General features: G+C 43.8%; 1 long non-coding RNA gene across 1 annotated transcript; it reads right to left on the bottom strand.

The window, feature by feature from the left end:
• Positions 1–956: 956 nt before the first annotated feature.
• LOC136531998 (uncharacterized) lies at positions 957–7,749 on the bottom strand. Its single transcript, XR_010778152.1, has 7 exons — positions 7,264–7,749; positions 6,562–6,659; positions 6,171–6,241; positions 3,063–3,174; positions 1,551–2,632; positions 1,409–1,465; positions 957–1,322 (listed from the first exon to the last, which is right to left on the bottom strand). It is a non-coding gene; the product is annotated as an uncharacterized lncRNA (long non-coding RNA).
• Between the last annotated feature and the right edge of the window lie 492 nt (positions 7,750–8,241).

The following is an 8,241-nucleotide window of genomic DNA, read 5'->3' as shown; positions in this document are numbered from 1 at the left end:
ATCCACTTTGAAGTGGTTCGAAATTGGATATTTTTGTGGCGGCCACGGTTTATTTAAGATTAGGCATAGCAAACTCCAGCACCAAGCAACCTAAAATATCTCCGTGTCAAGATCCTTTACGAACTATAATGCAATTGAAACTACTGTAGTGCCAAATCAAGATGATCCATGATCATCAAGCACTTCAAGGTTACTTAGACCTAATCATTTATAACATTTCACATTTTTCTCACCATACTTTGACCGTGTTTGGTTCGGCTTGTGCATGCCCACCGTGCAATTCGGTATGCCCTCCGTGGTGAGTTGTGATACCAAAAATCAGGACTCCAGTTCAAATCCCACGGTCCATGGCCTGATGCGAGGGAGAATTAAATCACGGCAACCACGGCGCGTTTGGCACGATTGTCGTATTCTGCAACCGAGAATCCGCTTTTAAGTGGTTCAAAATTGGATATTTTTATGGCAGCCATGGTTTGCTTAAGATTAGGCGTAGCAAACTCTAGCACCAAGCAACCTAAAATATCTGTGTCAAGATCCTTTACCAACTATAATGCGATTTAGCTTACTGTAGCACCGAATCAAGATGACCCATGATCATCAAGCACTTCATGGTTACTTAGACCTAATCATTTATCATCTGTAATTATAGTATCCGTATTGTTCCACGGCTGAGGTGAAATAAAAAAGGAAATCACTTTTTATGTATCAACCATTTTCTTTTTTTTTTGGACTGCAGATAAACTGTCAAACCTAATAACATAGCTAATCATGTATAATAGCCGTCTGCAAACTAAAATATCCGTACTGCTCCATTGCTACCAGCTCAAAGAGTCAAAGACGAATCAGAAAGGAAATCTAAAGAAGAAATTATCTCATACTCTCATTAACCATGTGGAAATAACGGAAATTTGATTTTTCATTACCTCTTGATCCACAATCAAGGGAATATAGATGACTATTGAAGGCAGCGCGCCTTCACGTGCGCCGGTAAGTGAATAAATTCAGGTTTACAAAAGTAGGGTTCATTTGCATACATATCTGCAGGAATATAATAAGTTTGGACTTACAGGATGCATATGTTACATGCGAAAGGTGGATGTAGAGTTCATTGGATAGTTATATTGTACAGACCTGGCAACGTCTTAACTGTACAATTTATGGCTGTAGCACATTAGGGAACAGCATAGGTAGTGGTAGTGGTGTGCACATGAGTACGCATATTATACATGGAAAGCTTCAGGTTGTTGACATGGTAATGATGATCTTGTCATCTGGCAGTATCTTCTTGTGTTGTTTGAAACGTCAGGAGCTGCTGGATGAATCTGTGTATGCATCTAGATGTGTGAGTTACCTCTAGTATTTAAAGTGTATGATAAAGGTGGTGAGTGTTTAGGGAAGATCAGTGTACCTGAGTCTTGGTAATGGCACATGCACTCGATGTGGTGGCTGCATCCAGATACATAACCTGTATAGTAGTAAAGAAGAGGTGTAGAGTGCCGAGGCTATCAATTGTTTAGATGATATACTGTTTAGATTTATTTTAGCTATACCTGAGGAGTCAGATAGATGTGCGTCATTTTCATGATCACCATAGTATGCTGGGAACATGTCATTGCAGCCAATACATTTTACCAGTGATAAAGCATAATAAATATATAACTTAAAGGTACATCTTATTAGGATACGAAAAATAATGGAAGAAATTTTAAACTGATCTATATTTAAGTTAATATGTAGGCTCATGTGACCTGAAGATTCAATTGGACAAAAATAGGAGAGCACGTACCAGGTTGATGCCAATGCCGTTGAAATGTAATCAGGAAATAACATAAATCAAAGAATTAACTGAGTTGAGGGGTGGGAAGCACACCGCCTATATGCAGGTAAATCATTTGTGCAACAAGAGAGGACAAAGGTATAAAATAATCTAGAGAGCACCTCGGTAAAGAAATAATCTGAATTATTGTTACGTGTATCCTGTAAGTTACTTTTCATAAGTATAAAGGGATCAACAAGAACATGTAATGTGAAAAATAGCAGCATTCATAGAACCAAGCCCGTAGATACTGCCAAATATTTTGAAAAAAAATAGTCTATGAGTTTCAGAATTCCTCAGAGCCAACGGCATGACCATTTCATGTCCCCAATTTTTAATAACCCAACAACTAAACTGAGGTACTATATGGAGTAAGCAAATTTAGAGCAGGAACTAATGTTGCTGGATTCCTAAAGGGCAAAATGGTGGTTCCTTGCTGAAGCAACTAATTTAAAAGGCAATCAAGTTCATAGACATATGAAGAAACATCTGAATAGGCAGTAAAGGCACAAACAGACCGTGCAGATAAGAACATCTAATCGTATCTAAACAGGACCGCAAAGCAGAAATCGTGGTTGATGACCGTGGTTTTTTAGAATGGAACGGACTGGCTAATTCTTGTTGAAGCAACAAAGGGCAATTCAAGCAGCACAATGAAGGCAGTCATTTAGAAGACAGACAGGCTCACAAACGCAGGTTAACTGAAAGGAGCACCTAAAAACAGTCTGTGTTGGCTGGACCGGGGAAACAAGAAGCAGGGGACTGGCCAGTCCTGCAACAATGACAAAGGCGAACACAGCTGTGACAGCGACGACTCTGTGGAAACATATAGGCAGAAGAAATGAGTGCAGCCATGTGAAATCGATCCATGTCTATATACAAAGACTAAACATATACAATGTAACAGGAGTATATAGTTTGCATGGTCTGCATTTAAGACATCATCCAGAAACTCATTGGTAAATTTACCCACAGAAACTCAGAATAGAATTGATTAGAATAAAAAATAGCGAAATCCTAATGAGTCAGCTGAATCTGGTTGTGCACTTTATTAGATCACACAAATACATAGTAGCAGATGACAACTTGTAGCAATAGCTCATTCCAAATTAGTTAAGTATGCCTCTAAGCTCAGAGAAAATAAGCATGAGCATTGAATGGTGTATTTAGCAAATATAGCAATATAACATCAACATATAGCACAGATGGAAATCCAAAAGCTTCATAATTCGAAGGAACACTATACCTTAGAGCTAGAAACTTAAATAGGTAGTGACGGCCATACTTCTCTTCTTGGAGGATTTTATAAGGCACTTTGGAATGCCAGTTTGCAGCAAGGTTTCTCCATGGTTTATAATCTGTATTTGAAATATGATAAGAGGAAAAGTAAGAATGCTGTGATAATCTATATGTAGCACCTATATAGGAATAAATCATCAAAATGCAGTGCGCCTTTTAAAGAAAAGGAGGCAAATTCCAAACTCAACCAAGGCACCTTACCCCCGAGCGCTCCCGTCGGGCGACTCGGGGGGCGACCACCCACCTCCGGCGTCGGAGCACCGCCCCGCCTCCTCCCCACCGGCCGCCGTCGCCGCCATTCGGCGTGCGGCGGCGGCGGGTCCGAATCGCGGTACCCGTGCGCAGCTCCGCCTACCCCCCCCCCCCCCCCCCCCCCCCCGCTCTCTCCTCCACCCCCCTCCTCTTCCCCTTCGGCTCCGGCCAGATCCGGGCGCCTGGGATGCCAGCCGCGCAGATCCGGGCCTCCTTTGGACGGATCCGCCGCTTGGGAACCCGGCGGGGCCTGGTTCTGCGCCCGGGGCGGCGGCGGCGGCCGGATCTGGACGGCCGTGCCGTGCAATCGGCGGTGGCCCTCCTACGGCTGCGTGCGCTCGTCGTCGTCTGCGGGTGCCGTGGTTGCGCCTGCCTGGGGCTACGGTGCTGCGGCCTGTTGGATCTGGCCGCAGCCAGGCGCCCCCTGGTGGGGTTGGCGGCTGGGCTGGTGGCGCTGGGTGCGCTGGTGGACGACGCGATTCTGCAGGCCTTGCTGACATTGACGTGCTCCTCCTCGTCGTCGCTCCCATCGTCAAAGCTGTACTCTAGCTCGAGGACGCGGTGGTTGGGTGCGGTTACGTCCAGCACTCGTACCCCCATCCCCAACACCTACCTTCTCCGGTGAAACGGCCGGCCGGTGGGGCGGCTCTAGGCTCTGCCCTCCCCGCCCTGGGGCTACTGCGGTGCGCCTACCCCTCGTGGGGGCGGTGCTTCTGGTTGCATGGTGCTCTGGGCGAAAGCTATGTCCGGTTGCGGCCGGGCGGACGACGGTGACGCCTGTGGCGCCACATACCTCCCTGGAGGCGTCGTTCTTCGAGCCCCATGCTCCTGTCCCACCTGCGCCGGATTCTGGGTGAAAGCCCTGCCTTAGAGGCCTCTAAGGCCAGCGGCCACTGTGTCCATGTCACTGCCATGGGCGTCCTTCTTGAAGTTGTCGCTGAAGAATCGGCCTGTTTCCTGCCGTCGGTTCCTTGAGGAGTCCCTCACTGTGCCTGCTGTGGTCGTCTCGTCTCGCTTTGGTCTGTCCTGCAGCGATTGACCTTGCCACTATTGCTTATCCCCCGCAGATGTTTGCCCGCTGGGTGGTTGTTGGCGAATGCTTTGCCGCCATTGTCGTTGGCCTCCTCTCTTGCAGATGCTTTGCTGCCGAGAGTGACCTGGCCCTGCCCCTCGGATGTTTGCCCGCTGGTTGGTTGTTGGCGGATGCTTTGCCGCCATTGTCGTTGGCCTCCTCTCTTGCAGATGCTTTGCTGCCGAGAGTGACCTGGCCCTGCCCCGCGGATGTTTGCCCGCTGGTTGGTTGTTGGCGGATGCTTTGCCGCCATTGTCGTTGGCCTCCTCTCTTGCAGATGCTTTGCTGCCGAGAGTGACCTGACCCTGCCCACGGTACGGATGCTTTGCCGTAGTGGATACCGGCGCTATTTCACAGGCGGATGCTTGGCCGCTGGTTGGTTTGTTGGTGGATGCTTTGCCGCCGTTTGGTTTGTTGGCGGATGCTTTGCCGCCGTTGCTGCTGGAAGGTCTTTTGTGTAGGCGACCATTGCGATGTTGTATCCTTTCTTCTTGCAGGCTCAGTTCGTAGGTTCTAGGTGTCGTGGCCAGTCGCCCGCTTTTGTATCCTTTTCTCTTCTTACTTTCTGCTCTTGGTCACACACCACTTGCTTCGTGGTTTGTAACCTGTGCTATGAGGGTTCTCTCGTAGCTGCGTCGTGTATTTGTTTGGATGTTCTCTACTTCCTCTTAATGAAATACGTGCTACAGTGCACGTTCGAGAAAAAAAAAAGAAAAGGAGGCAAGAGGAAGGAAAAAAATATTCTGACTTATCAAGCACCAAAGATCAGCAGCTAAGCTGGTCACAACCACATTCTGGTGGGCAATCCACAGCTAAATTGGTCACAACCACATTCCTGCTTGCAAGATGAGTTGTGCACTATCATTATATTCTACGAAAACGGGAGCAAACATTATGATCTCTAATTATCCAAGAAGGTAAACTATGTTGTACAATAACATCCCTGCAAACAAACAACCATAGCCAGGCATAACACAAAGAGAACATCACTTCTTGGCGAAGTAAGAAAGCCAACAACAATGCAATAGCAAGTAAGACGAGGAAGGAAACAAGCAGGAATAAGGCACGATAGGAAGATGCGGCAACATAGCCAAAGCGGCCGTCGTGAAGCACCGAGGCTTTCTACATATCCTAGCTAAAAAGTAAATCCAAGAATAATAGAGAACTCGTAAGATTCTAAAACTAAAAAAATCCAGTTTTTAGCTGTTAATGCAAGATTAGAAAACTCAACAAATCACTGACTCAGGAGCTAACCTGCAAGGACGATGTTTGATAACACCACCTTTTTAAGTAAGACAGATAGAGAGAGGGTCAGGAACTTAACATTTATGCAGGTTGTATGTTGCCCGGCCCGTCACGTGTATTTGTAACCTAAGAGCAAATTTAATTCTACAATGAAAGAGGCAATCCACTACATCAGTTTCCTTTTTTTTCCAAAGAAATTCATTTCTGTAACCACAGATTTGACTAATCTAGGATTAAATTTCTGGGGAAATAAAAAATTCATAATAGTTAGTTGGCAACAAGCAATGGTTCCCAAATCACAACGGAATAGTCAATTCACTATATCATTGTCCTCTCTTTCTGATGAAATCCAGTTCTATAATGTCAAACTCAAGTAATTGAACACTGAAATTTTGAGGGAAACATGAATTTGACAATAGTTAGCTGTCAGCAAGCTATGGTTCCCAAATCAAAAATAGAAAACTGATATGTTGGTAGAAAGCTTACTCGCATGTGCTCACGCAACACCTGCTCTCAGCAGCAGGTGAGACACCATTCCATACCGGTGGTATGTGAGCCTGGTAATGACAAGCATGAAAATTATATGTACATGCTGCTTCTGATTTTTTTTTGTGTGTGCTATGAAATCAAATACCCACAATTGAGAGCATGTAAGGGCACTGTACAGTATAACAAACAGTAGGACTACAGTTAAGTGATTGCAGTGACACTCAAATTGGTAACACCAATCGGACAGGAAGCATGTGTATGTGGATTTAAACCTTTGAAGGCCAATAAAGAAGAGAAACTTGTCAAGGCACTATATCAAGAATTTTGGGAAGCGTCGTCAGCACAATAAAGCTGATTTGAGGATGTACAGAAACACTTTTTTTTTTACCTGAGCTGCAAATGAGCCGGATAGGCAGATGCAGAACTTTTCCTTCTTTAATGTACCGATCTCATTGACTCTTGTTCATATTGAGATACCGCTACAGCCTAAAACAACAAAGAAAGTATATGCTATCAGAAAACATTATCTTCAGAAAGTAGTTCAACGTGTAAAATTGTGGTGACAACAGTGCTCAGCCTAGATATCATATGAAAGCAACCATACATGTTCAGGCCTGCATAAATGAAAGAAGCTATGTACAAACTATGCATGTAGGAAACCAAACTGCCACCACATACATCACAGGTAGATTCTAACATTATAGAATAAACTGTAACATCACTCATGGCCACCAGACATATTGCAGTTAGATGTACCTTTTCGTTGCCTGCTCTAGGGGCTAGTTTGTCTATAGGGTATGTCGGGATTTCATTGGCTGCTGTAAGGGCTACATTATTTCATATAAAAACTGAAACCTTAACATGTTTAAGTTGAGATTTATTTTCCTATGAGGTAACCACCACTTTATTTCATATAAGGTAAAGTAACTGCATGCTTGGCCTTCAAGAAACAGGTACTCAATTTGTAATGATAGAACTGTGCATGTGATCTAATTACCAAATTCTAAATTCCATTCACTTGGTGAAAACACATCATGCAATAGAGTCTCCAACTTTAGAACAGGAGGCAGCACAATTGAGGAAAACTTACTGAGTTGCATAGGAGCGTAGGTACATTGGGAAACAACTCCAGCGATGGCGCTACTGTTTGTTTGTTTTCCACAAACTCACTAATTAGCAGTGTTCTGCTTGTTGCCATGTGTAGCTGAATTTCTTATCAACAATAAAAAGGAAGATTAGGCAAAAAAAAGGATAAGATATTTAATGATGGCTAGAGCATACCTTGGACATTTAGCTACCAACATAAATAAAGAGAGCAGAATATATGAGCATCGGGATAAGCTAAAAAGGCACAAGGCAAGGCGTGATTTTTTCTTTTAGCCTAAGATATTTTAGACTTGTATAACCGCCACCATAAAATGAAGGAAACATTAGATATATAGGTGTGTACATGACTTAAGAGGCACCATAGAACCAGGATAAAGTGGTAGAGTGGTTTGAAATAGTTGATCCATTAGACATTTAGCTACCAACATAAATAAAGGGAGTAGAAAATATGAGCACTGGGATGAATTAAAAAGGCACAAGGCACTACGTGTAGTCTATTTAGACTAAGATATTTAGGCTTCTCCCTCACTTGCTGCACAATGCTCTTCTTCCTTTCCACTTTATCCTTTGGTCTTCCTGAATCATATGTTACATCTAAAAAAAATGTGGTCATGAAACAACATAATTTCACTACCATTACATCTGAAATGCTCTAATGAAATAGCCGAGTCTCACTACTGTTACATCTGAAAAATGTGGTCATGAAAACAGCAAAAATTCACTACTGTTACATCTGAAATGCTCTAATGAAACAACCGAGTCTCACTACTATTATATCTGAAAATTCTCTAATGAAACAGCATAAATTCACTATTGTTACATCTGAAATGCTCTAATGAAACAGCCGAGTCTCACTACTGTTATATCTGAAAAATGTGGCCATGCATCAGCAAAGATTGACTACCAGATCGTGCATATGGTAAACATTGTTGCAAAAGTGGACAAACATTGGCAAGCATGG

Source organism: Miscanthus floridulus, unplaced genomic scaffold (assembly GCF_019320115.1).
Source record: "Miscanthus floridulus cultivar M001 unplaced genomic scaffold, ASM1932011v1 fs_503_1, whole genome shotgun sequence".
NCBI classification, from domain to species: domain Eukaryota; kingdom Viridiplantae; phylum Streptophyta; class Magnoliopsida; order Poales; family Poaceae; genus Miscanthus; species Miscanthus floridulus.
Note: the sequence above shows the minus strand (reverse complement) of the source record. Positions and strands in the feature narration are given on the sequence as shown.